Genomic DNA, 12,947 nt, shown 5'->3' with positions numbered 1-12,947 from the left:
GGAACTATAATCGATGCATTGCAATGTGCAGCACGAGTACAAAACTTACCTCGAAATTTAGGCGCCGTGCTGATTTGACCGCCTGAACATATCTTCTTCCATTTATCTAATTCGCCTATAGCCAGCGAGTGGAGCGTATTTCTAAGCTTGTCGATACCAACAATTACTAAGCTACTATATATATATATATATATATATGTGTTTATACAAGCGATTGCCACTCGTGAATAACAGCTATTTATTATCGTATATGCTAGATAAACATGTTATTCTTAAATGCGCGGTGGGTTAGTTTTGTGTTAGGCTCCAAGTCGAAAGGAAAAGCGGTCCAAACAGCCATGTTTGGACGTTACGTGTCGTTGGAATGGACGCTGCGAAAATAAAGTGTTCATCATCTGTCACATGGCAGCTGTTAAGTTGCTAGCGTCGCGTCGTGCGTTGCTTGATTTCATCTGCTGATCAGCATTGCTAACGAGCTCGTCGACGCCTTGCACATGTATGGTGAAGCGTCCGTTTGACATCATCGGCGACATAACGGCGGTGGCACCAGCGGCGACGAAGACAAGAGCGACGGTAGTAGCCTAGTGAAGGAGCAACATCGCTGTAATCCATCGAGTCCGATTGTCCCGCGATTCTGCTGGGAGCCATTCAACCGCGGCCGCTGACGCCGAAATGACGTCCAGCTGGTGCTTATTGACCGAGTGATTTGGCATTCGAGTGAAATCATTCGACGGGTGCTCACACGTAGACAGCCCGCATGACTGACCTCCACCCAACAATGCCTCAGAAAAGGTGCCGAGTTTTCCGAGTAGCCCATGTTTCGCTCGGAAAAAGCTTACACACTACCCATTCTATCCTAGCCGATCTTGCTGTCCATCGTCTCGTGCGACAGTTCTCGAATAACGTACGAGTACGGCTCAATGGTGTGCACGTTCGTTTGTGTAAGTGTTAGCAATCCAGCTGGGTTTCCCAGACAAAGGGGACTGTACAGATCCATAAAAATATACTAGGAACAATCGTATTTTGCAATAATGTAAGCAGCTGCGGTTCGGTGTATATGTACAGGTTTGTGTTTCGGAGCTAATTATAGAATGCGTATGCTTGCTAATTCGATGAAGTTAAGCTCTCGTGTTCGGTTTGTATTGTATCTTGAAAGTGAGTCACCATCCGCGAACCGCTTGTGTATGTTAGACGCCCGCAGATAAAGGGTTTCTCCTTGCCGGGGACATGTAGTTAGTTAGGGGAAATGAGTGAAATCGAAGGTACACATTCTAGACAGAGCGCTACGCTGTGACGATGGCTTTTGAATTGTCAATCTTAAAGCCAGAGTGGTAGCTATGCTTCACAGTGGAGTTAAATGTATCTACAGTGTACGCCCTGTTTATCTCCATCTCTGACCGTCTGCGTGGTTCCTCTCTCTTCAGGGGACTGGAAATTGATAGCTGGAGCAGTAGTAAAAATAAAAGACAGAAGTGAGCTATTACAATGGGAGATGAGCGGGCCACAGTGTGAGGAAGACCAAAGCGGAAGGGAAATGAGCTATGGACTGAAGCGTGGATTACTTTAGTTTCTCGAGAGTTGTTCGTTCGACTGGCTCGCTTAGGTCTATGCCGTGATCATTTCATCTGGATCACTAAATCCGATGATTGCAGGCTGACTACGTCGGCCACCACGACGCCCTACCTGCACATATGAAGCATATAGCCCTACCCATGAGCAAGTGAACGCTATTCATGTGCCGGTGGTCCTATCGTCGGTGCGCTGGAGTAGCCTGTATCATAATGTCAACGAGCGTGTGCTACGGGGAAGGGGGCACGGAAGGAGATGCAGGTAGTCGCCGGTCGCCAGTAAATAGCATAGTCGGACTTAGCTACATTTGTCTGCTACATGATTGCGATGACATGAATAGGGTTAGCCAACACAAGACGACACATTGAGATGTCAGTCATACTGGCCGTTGAGAAAAGAAACGGGGCTAGCAACTGATAATTTATGGCTATTTAGGTACTATGTAGTAGGAGTGACATAGTAGGAATTATGACTTTATGTGATGATTGTCTTTTTGTAAGAAAACTCATTGTCAGTAGAGGTCAGTTGGTGTATAAATGTGTTATGGGCCGCCGTAGAATAGAGTGCGTCTTTAGCTACTCTAACATAGTGAGTACATAGCTGGCGGTACGCCAGCATGAGTGGGTCACAAGTTACTTCTCAAAGCAGCCTGTTATAAGTCCCACTGCAACGAATGTACTTCAGAAGAAGCGGTGCAGTCGGTTCGTCATAACTTAGTATTGTGTAGCACGCACGGAGGTTCGGATGACATTGGGTTGAGGGACGGGACGGGAGGGGATAGATAGCTCAGGATTTACTCGAAATGATCACTAACTTACGTACTACTCTTCAGCCGGACAACTACAAGCAGACGAGTAGTGCGTCGAACAGCTTCTTGCCAGCAGTTGACCGCTGTCGCTGTAGTGAATCCGCTGATGTGGCTGGCTTAGGAGGCGTAGGTTGACAGCCACTGGTGCAGTATCATCACAGGGCATAATCGTTGGTTGAACTGCCCCTTAGCTTTTTGTCTGTATGTGGTCTGCCTATATGACTGTTCAAAGCGGCACTTGCGGAAATGGGCGCCACCCCAAATCGCTGGTCAGTACAATGTATTTTCGTTGTTGGGTCGGGAGAGAGAATCGGTTATGTGGCTCAACATTTAGGTAGCCGATAGCGACAAACGGCTCAATCATCCAGATGCTAAATACAAAAAAGTGACAGCGTTTCAAATTATTCGACAAAATGAGATGAGCTACATTGTAGTATTTATCATATGATAATCCCGTACACTTTATAATGGCCAATCTCGGCTTCAGCAAAGGACATTGAATAATCCGTAATTAGTGAAATTAAGACGAACCGGTATGAATTGATAATATAAACCCTTTTCGGCTTATACAGTGTGATATTATTATTACTTCAAATTTTACCGATGACAAACATTTTCCTCTAGTTAGCGATATAATCCTATATCGATAAACATCAGCTTGACGTTAGGTACACAATGATGAGCGATACGAGCGTCCTACTCTGGAAGGTCTTGTGATCTCTAACTGTATGCTTATGTGAGTTTCATTTACTGATCTTATTTATTAGATCATATTTTTTTAAAAAAACATGTTCAGTTTTGATCCAGAATTAAAATAGAAACAACTTTCGTCGCTGGTTTGTACTTGTGGTCGGCAACAATGGCGGTATTTAATTCAGACACGTTTTTCCAAGACCGTTCCAGCACTATAAAGGTCTGTTCGGTAACAAACTGCTACTTTATCTGCATTTATCAGTAATGTTTTTTGTGCTTGGAACAAATCGATTGTTTGACGTCTAAACGTATGTGCAACCGTTCCATTATTAGTCGTAGAAATATCCTCAATGATTTAACGCTAGTCGTGAGCGTTCTGTGACATCTGTGCCGTTACCGGCCCGCGCGTCCTACTCGAGTCTCTGGACCTTCCGTACCTTAAATATAGTGACAAATTCACCGTTTATCGATTGTGTTGGTTTCAAGGTTCTTTCGATTTTTTCAATATGGTTACAGGTAAAATGTCGACGTCGAGCTTTATCTACTACAAGCACACATTTTTAAAAGAGCTGGGTTATCTCTTTGTCTCTTTGATCTCTTTGTCTGGCAGAACTTTTAATGTGCATATATATCCCTTAAAATAGCTTCATTCTAACGTAACAGGGTGGCTAGTTGTGGATGCTAAGTGGTTCATGTTGAAATTCAGAAAGCTTACTCTGGCTTAGCACATAAAGATCGGTCGCATAATATAGAATTCACCTCCATCTTTATACGTGAACCTTCAGATTGTTCGATTAGGCATATTCGATGGCGTGATTTTGTGTGTATTAAAAAAAAAACAGTGTATCTCTCTTTGCCGAGTCGTACAATTATAACCGAGCAATTCTATGTGACAGTCTCGGTTAGCACCATCTAAAAAAAAGAAAACGAAGCCGGTAGCTCTGCTGTTAACCGGTTATTTTAGATTAACAAAATAAGACATTCATGTAAGAGAACGGACGGTCTAACGTTGCGTAACAATGTATCGACTTAATTAGGATCTTCCGGTTAGTACGTAAAGGTCCACAATATGGATTACATAGTTTCCCTGTATTGGTTCTATCCACGGTGGTTGTGAAGAGTAGAATAAGCCACTTGTTGCGTTGACTAGTTGCAATTGTGGTGATAGTAACACTGACATCGTAGGTCTCCTGGACGACGTCGTGCAGGGGGCGATCGGGAGAGTCGTTTTTTGGTCAGCGAAAGAAAACAACGAAACTTCAAGTTGATTTTTGAGTCGCAGTAGAGACGCTGCCGTTGTGTCGCTACTTAAAGTTCTGTTGATTTTTGTCTTTTTCGTTGATCTTTTGCTAGTTCCACTAGCTGTTCGTTCTCACGTCGTCACTTTCTGTACCTCGGATAGGGGGCGACCAACGCTCACGTTCTGCGCAGTAGCTGTGCGGTTCCAGAATGATCTGCAGCGGAACAAAGAAACTCCACCGGATTGATATGCGTCTAGTTCAGGACTCTCATTAATTTTGCATGGAGTAAGTGCTTCAATATTATTCAGACGAACAGATGTGCATATTGAATCCAGAGTTATTTTTACATGAGATAAAGTATCTTCACAAACGTTTGATAGGAAGGGTATATAGGCACGACTCAAAACACAGGCGGTGTTGCTTTGAGCTGTTACTTAACTAGACTCACGTATTGTGCTGACGGGGACGGGTAGCTCAAGTAGAGCGTGCCTACTTAAACGAACAACCAGCAGCACACGTGTGCATCAACATTCACACAACGCGAGATAGAATAACCGGCCATGGCGGCCAAGAGATCTGTCCACTCAGGGGACTATAAACAGCAGTAATGGGTGAGCCACGATGTCAGCTTGACGTTCATTTCGAGGGCTGTACATTGCATTCGCGGGGCCAGCGGTCCGAAACGGACAACGGCCACCAGAAGAGACAGGCGATCGGAAAAGCAGTAAGAGGCGTCCTGCCCAGAGAGTTCAATTTAGTTTCCATGTGGCCGAGTACAGCTTCGACAAGTCGTCTTTTGTCCGCCTCTAGCTTATGAATGATGCAGATTTCATGCTGGTAAAAAGAAGTGCACACGTTTTTTTTGATATTGTTGCTACCCACGACGATCAGCATCAGTGGGACTACTGCATCTCTTCGAAGCTCAGTGTGTTATCAAAGATTCGCATAATTCGCATCTTACCATAAGATACTTCACCGGTATCACTATATCGTAAATCAATGAAGTGATCTTTATTAATCAGTAATTAACTTAGTTAACAAATATCGCATTGGCTTCTTTAAAACCATTATATAATAGAGATAGTTCTCGCTGTCTCAAGCGAAGCTTGTAGTGTCAATCTCCCGTTAGAAAATTTAGTTAGACAGATATCAAAACAGCTTCTATATTCAGTGTCTACGTACATTTAACGTTATTGCGACCAATGCCAAATGTATTTTAATCGAATCCTACCCTGTATGGCATATGAGCCATATGACAATGCTGATAACTCTCAGATCAAGCCAAGGCAAAAGAATATACTAGGGAAAGGTTCAACATGCTCCCAATTTACTACTTGCCATAGGAAGTTTGCTATATGTTGACAGGCGTAATCACAGAGATCGTTTGAAGATCATGTACGCTTGTAATTTCTTTTGTTGCGGCGGCGGCGGCGGCGGCATATCGTTAAGAATGTCTTACTGAAGAATGGCCTGCATTTACTTAGTAATTCTATTATGGGAAGGATATCATGCTGTAGAGCGTTGCGGAGTCACAGAGTAACTGCTTTATATACAGGGAAAAAAAAAAAGGTTTAACTGTGATTGGTTTTATTCACAAAAAGTAACAGGGGACGGTGTCGTCGTCGTCGTCATGTTACACTTTTAACAACACGTCTTAGTAGATCACTGACGGGTCAGTAGAGCGTAATTATACTTGAGACGAAATTGGGGGAGACAATTTATACGGGGCAGCGCAAATCCTGTTCTCGATGCTGCCCAAAAAGTGGAAGATGGCTCAAATAGATAACTGTATGCTGTTCCTTTCCAGCCGGTTCTTGTTTGGCTCACGAAATTTTCCGTTTTAACTGCACTCTGCCCACGTTTTAGTTTGCACAATAATAAAAATAAACGACTTTTGCGTATAATTCATGCAAACAAGGCAAGCAGCGTAAGATACCATAGTACTCAAGGGTATTTTCCTGAGCGTAGCAGAGTAAAGCGTTTCTTGGATGAAACACATTGCTCTGATTTGGAGATGGTGCCGCCGTGTGCGAAACTAGATCTATCCGCTATTTGTGTCATTATCGATTTTTCAACAAATCTAAAGCCGCATTCGAGAAATAGGCGTGAAAATTTGTCGTTGCATGCACCAGTGTACTTATTGTAATATTTTCTACAGGAAACTTGGAAGCCAAAATTAATTTCAGTTTTTTTTTACGTATAACAACGTGTAATATGCCCCAATCGACTCGACAATAGTTGTTTACTCCGGAGAATTTAGCCGCATCTTCACCCCCAAGGCGAGCACACGTAAGTTTTTCGTGCAAGTAATGGAAGATCAAATTGACCCTAGGTTCAGAATTGGCGAAAAATTTGAGCTTAATTTCAAAAGCAAATACTGTTCCGCAAAAAAAAACATTATTATTATTATTATTATTATATTAAACCATTACAAAACGTGACCGTATTGTGTGCTTTTGATACGCTTATTTAATCGCTATGCTACAAACTTGTCTCGTTCTATGTTCACTCAGGTAATTTCAACAAGCTATGGCTTCATTTTTCTGATAACGTCTTCGGCAACCGAAATAGAAAGCGTTCACATTTGCTGAGGGGCCGATAGATCGGCGAAATGCAAATACAGAAACCGCATATGATAAAGGGAAACAGAAATGGATACAAGGCTCTTGTTATTATACTGTAAACAAGTCAATCAAGTGCGCTTGCTCCTTTATGCGACCGGTCACAGCGAGCGCAGACAGAAGTGTCAATAACATAACATGACATAATCGTCGAACAGAAGAGTTAATCACAAAAAAGTCAGTATGCCGATCCATTTCGAGAGGTCATTTAATGAGAATGGTCACATTAAGGATTCTGCCGAAGGAGCTAAATTTTAGAGCAAATGCAGATAGACGCACCACTAACTGTCTCAGGAACCTAAAACTTTTTTGCTCCTTTTATCTAACTGCGTTTGGCCATATAAACCCGTTGTGGTTCTCATTGTGTGGCGGTTCTTCTGTATGTACCGATGAGATACAACAATAGCATCGCCGGCAATTTGCAGCCTAAAATGATCAAGAATTAGCCAATAGAAGTGTATAGATGCAAACGAGGGCGTGTTTTGAAAGCATCTATATTAATCTTCAGGTGTGTGCAATAGCTGACGATGATGATGATAATAATGGTGAAGTACCTAACGATGTCTTGAAATCTACCAACATCCACCGTCGATTCAAGATATTGACCATAGGAACAACACAGGTAGTGTACTGTATGTACCATTAGCCTTTACGTTCTAGCAAATATAGTTAGTATCAGTGGCGAATATCGAAGTCAACCTAATGTGTCCATCTGTGCATTCTATTCCTTTGTGCTGTTGATATCGTCGAATGGCAACGTTACCGAAGGACGCCGATTTCACGTTTGCCACCGAGTTTAGTATAATACAGGCCTGGTGTACCACCAGTGCCATAGCAAACCACAGCTAAAATAGATTGGCTATAGCATACAAATCAATTAGCCGTGTTACATCAAAACGGCTGCTGGTGCTTTGGCGACCGCAGAGCGAACGAGGAACGAGTGCGTCGTTGATGTTTTCTATATGGCACGAAGAATAGGCTTCTGGCTGCCACCGCTATTCAGACATTGAGGAGCAGACGCTTATAGGTGTGTGTGTATATATACACAATGCTCTCATAGGTAAGTTTGAACGTGCATACTTACCAGTTGTATTACATGCCTATATCACGCGTGCAGTCAACAAATTAATCCAGGTGTCACAAGGGCGGATAAAAGAGAACGGGGAGATTACCGGACGGAATACTTCGAAAAGGGCAAGCTGTTTTATGGCCATTACACTATATGTACTTGTGAGGAGACCAAAGCATTTCAGTGAGGTAATTCTCATGTTGAAAGCAAATCATCAGGCGAAATATCATATGGCCGCTGAGAGAAGAATGAGGGCTGATCATAAACTTACTAGTGTTTCGCGTCTTTTCTTCAAATGAACCAGCACAGGAAGGAACAGCTGTCTAACTATCTATATATAACTAACGAAATTTGACTGCATAGGTCATTTCGTGCTTGACGAATTTCGAAACGATAGCCTCGAAAGCAGGAAACAACAACCTTCACCCACAGTCGACTGGCATATACACGGCGTATACGGGGCAGATTTGTACAAACCGCTGTATGAAACAATAAAATAAACAGCGTTCTCTCATAGGTCTTCATTGTTAACAGTACCGAGGTCGAGTATGTGTCCACTTGTAGGAATGTTTTGCGATCTGGTTGTTGGCACCAAATTATTAATAAATGAACTAAGCATTTTATAGGTTTGACTTGTTCTCAGAAACCGAACAAGGCGTAAGCATGACCTTTTCTTATACAGGTTAACTTTTCGTCATTTGGTGCTTATCCTCACCAGCCTGTGCCTTTCGGCCAGTGTCCTCAGTATGAGGATTTTCCATCAGAAGGCATCATTTCTTTTCGTGTCGTTTTGTTGAATGGCCTTCGATCTTAACCGGTGCAATGGCTAGTTCTAACACGTTCACTGATTGCTTTTGACGGCAATATGTAGACAAGTCCTTTTATGCAGTAGCAAGTAAAATGTCAGGCGTAATAATCTGTGTGTAGTAGTAGTATGTCGTTCGAAGCGCACCCCACTGAACAGTGTTGCGATGTAACGCAAAGTGTTAATAACGTGCAGATGCGCTTTCCCAAACGTGCATTTTTCCATCACGATTTTTTTCGTCGGGCCTGTAGCATATAAAATGTAAAACTTTGTTACTCTTTATGAGTAAGTGTTAGAAAATATACATTGGCCTTTACCGCAAACAAAAAAAAAGTGTGCTGAAAGTCAACTGAAAAATATGGATACAGGCCGAGTCGAAACCTTGGACTAAAAGGCCGAAAAGGATTTCTACATTTGTTGACTTTTACGAAGGGCATGTTTTTTTTAGCTTGCGGATAAGTCACTTAGACATTGTGCACTTTGCAATTTATTGAGCGAGATAAGTCATTCGTAACTAAACGGCTGTTTTTCGGAAGAACCCATTGTTTGTCTGGCTCATAGCAGTTACTTTCTCTAGAACAACAATTGCTGAGGGCACAATCTCTGCATTCACAACAATGAAAAGATATCATAGGGTGTGAACGTGCAAGATCTGTAACGTTCCGCATTTCTGTCATAAACAGCCCCAGTGCATGGCAGGTAATTAATAGAAGGTTAAGGTCGATCATTCCTTCTGACAAATTAGCAAACATAAAACCGAAATTTTCTTTATACAACCAAATGAATACAAATGAAAATGAGAAACGAGTGCTTTTGATGAGTACTGTTCTTTACCAAAGGTGGGAATGCAACGCATAACCCGCACGAGAACGATGGAGAAATGCACGACCATGAATTACTGTTGGAAGCCCGTTAAATGAAGCAATTAGTGCGAGTATTTGTTTGCAAACTTCGCCAAGGACGCGAAGTACACGACAGCTGTGCGTACATTTGTGGAACACTGATTCAAAGCATTTGATCGCTTTTGCGATTCAGTGACCTCGGCCAAGACCTCGTGGTAAATTTCGATGTCTATAGAAACGTGTACTGATGTAATGTTTGCGACCACGTATTGCCCAACGCGTAACAATACTCTTCTTACTGCCATTTCACTGTCTTGAAGAAAACGCCAATTCGCGAAGGTATGCACGCACCACAGATGTACGCTAGATCTTGATTTTATATATGTTTTCGTGTAGCTGAACATGAAAATGGCTTTTGGGACAAAACTTTTTGTGCAGAGTTTATTATTATTTACTTCGCAATATACTCAACCAGGATGTCTCCGAAGGCTACTCAATTTCTAGCTACTTTAGCTACAAGTTGAAACTTATCTACAGAGTATTTTTTGACGTAGCACTTCAGAATAGGCAGACCAGTTTCCTAGTAAATACTTCCAGGCTGAACTACGTGGTCTTGAAAAGTGAACATAACTGAACCTACCAATAGCGCGATATAAAGATGAAAAATCTTTAACTTTACCGCCATTGGAAATCTTATAGCTGAAAAGGCCAAAGGGTTTATTAAAACAGCCTCAGTGATATACGAGGACGAAGTCGGAAACAACTTGGATAGATCGTCACACGAGCCAGATGGGATGTAAGGCTGCGAGAACGACTCATTTTCTTTGCCTTTATCCTTAACATCCCCTCCATAGATGTATTATGTATATAAACTGTTACGCGACCAACAAGTATTCCAAGCAGGTGTACGTATGCCCTGTCGGCGATAGACCGCCACCAAAGCTTCAAGCCAATCATCAAGCGCAAGTACGAAAGTAGGACATTTATACGTCCAAACGATATTAGCTTAAGCAGATACATAGGCAGTAAAGATTGTACCGGTAAACGACTTTTGACATGTACCCATATTAAGCCCATAGGGAATATCTGCTGTAGAGTGTCATGCCTCACAAGATACGAAGCACTCATACTGTCGTCGAAAACGTGTCCATCGAAGACGTCTCTATCATAGTATATAGACCAAATCATATAAGCACAACGTTTTCACTGACAATACGAACGTTGCCATAGTAGAACCTTCTCGCCATCATTCGTAATGGAGAGTGGCTAGATGCGACACACAACCTGGACGTTGAAGGGAGCCGGAGACTAGGGCGCGTAGCTGGAATACGGAAGTGATCGTGTGGAAAAAAATAAAGGAAAAGTAAACAACCTTATCGATAGGTGCTGTATGATATATGTATAAGTACACTGGAGAGAGCTCAGGCCGCCGAAGGGTCTGTGCTTTATATCAGGCGGCTATGAAAAGCAAACTTAGCCGGATATCTACTGTACATACTACATACTAACATCCGAGTCCTTTCGTAGATGATGGTTTCCTTTGTTTTCTGACATCGCTAATAACGTCTGCATCGCTGAGAATGACGCCTCTGATGAGGTAACGATCGAGAATGTTGTTATTCACGCTATTTATTAATAATTATATTGAGCTATAATGACTCAAATATGCGTTAGCGGAAAAAATTATTTAGAGGTGGCTTTCCTGCTTTCGCTGTGGAAATTTTAATGTGAAAATAATGGTCGACCAATCACGGAAAAAGTCTCATGTGAAAGCTGAGCGAGGCCGAGTTGTAATATCGCTAAGAAACGATTGAATAGTTTCAAATAATTTGAAGAAAGCTGGCTATAGAAAGAGGCTCGATGTTACGCGAAAGTACACAGACAATAGGAAGTAGATCGCATCCGGCAATGATGTGCAAATAGGAAAAAAATAAATTCACTGGGACTGGAGAAGGATCGTGCATTATGAGTTGGTGCTGTTTGGCGGAGCAATGGATTCGGACCTCCAGCGTCAACGGCTAGCAAGATTACAACAAATCATTATAGAAAACTGATTCGAAATGATCGGAAAGACGCGTTTTTTTTGCAGATCACACACATTTTTAGCTGCCCTGAAAAAAAGAGAAAATTGGAACGGGAAATTTCAATGCATAGTCCACATCTTGCGCCGTCAGGCGATCATCATCTCTTTAAGTCTCTGCAAAACTTCTCGTTTCAATGAAGAGGGTGTAAGAATAACTTCAGCAGTCACAATTTTCCACATATAAGCCAAAAAAAAACACAAAAATCGAAGATAAGTTGAAAAATGGGGCCGAATCATATAAATTCTTTCAAATCCATTTTTATTTGCACATTCTCAAAATCAAAAATAATAATAATCAAAGATAAACCGCTTAAAACCATTGAAATCAGAATAGCCATTTTCTATATTAAATTTAGAGTTAGTACACTTATAGGCCAGTAAATTCAATCAATAAACAAATAAGTGCGCAAAAATAATCGAACTACATTAATTAAGCTGCTATATCATACGCTATCAATTAACTATACGAAATTGATAAGGAAAAACCGTTAAACTAATTTTAATTTAACCGTTTAACTAATTTAACCGTTAACCTAACTGAAACTCCGTTAAACTATTTGCATATTATTTATCTAATTTTCTATTATTTAATGTCTTGGGACACAGTCTTGAGACTATGCTATGACAAGGGAAATAACATAAAGTTATCAATCAAATTTAACTTAATAATATGATTCGAAGGTATGAAAAATATTTTTGACTTTAAAGCGCTTAATATCTTTTTTGGATATATCGATTCGAAGCTCATGTTTATTTGTCGTTTTAGTGATTTACCTTATATAATATAAGATATAGACCCATATTCATCTTAGTTTTGTTTGTCAATACATTGGAAAAGGGGGTATTTTTATATACCGGTAATAAATAATAGAGCAGATATAATTATAACGAACGAAAGAAACAAAGAAAGAAGGAAGGAAGGAAGGCAGGCATGGAAGAAATTGCTAGATTGTGCTTTACACAAACCGATAGCCGACGCTATGGAAAATATTGATGTTCAGCGTAGCTAATTATGATAATAATAACGGCGCAGAGGAACCACGGAGAATTCAAATAGTTCACTGTAATATACCTAATTACCATGTTAATTAATTAATAACAAACAAATTATTCGTCTGGGTCATAAAAATAATTGAACGTTTGTGCGTTTGCAAGAATACGTACTATTAGAGGTAGGAGATGTCTACCCCGCCGCTCCTCCCCCCCCCCCCCCCCC

The 12,947-nt window shown here is 41.3% G+C and overlaps 2 long non-coding RNA genes across 4 annotated transcripts in view; both read left to right on the top strand.

Moving 5' to 3' along the window:
* Window positions 1-12,947, top strand: part of LOC111260783 (uncharacterized) — a 57,625-nt gene that overhangs the window by 16,166 nt on the left and 28,512 nt on the right. The gene's annotated exons all lie outside the window — the stretch shown is intronic.
* On the top strand, window positions 6,835-8,517 carry LOC147753453 (uncharacterized). Its single transcript, XR_015311199.1, has 2 exons — window positions 6,835-7,554; window positions 7,701-8,517. It is a non-coding gene; the product is annotated as an uncharacterized LOC147753453 (long non-coding RNA).

Source organism: Varroa jacobsoni, unplaced genomic scaffold (genome assembly GCF_002532875.2).
Source record: "Varroa jacobsoni isolate VJ856 unplaced genomic scaffold, vjacob_1.0 scaffold_476, whole genome shotgun sequence".
Lineage (NCBI taxonomy): Eukaryota > Metazoa > Arthropoda > Arachnida > Mesostigmata > Varroidae > Varroa > Varroa jacobsoni.
Note: the sequence above shows the minus strand (reverse complement) of the source record. Positions and strands in the feature narration are given on the sequence as shown.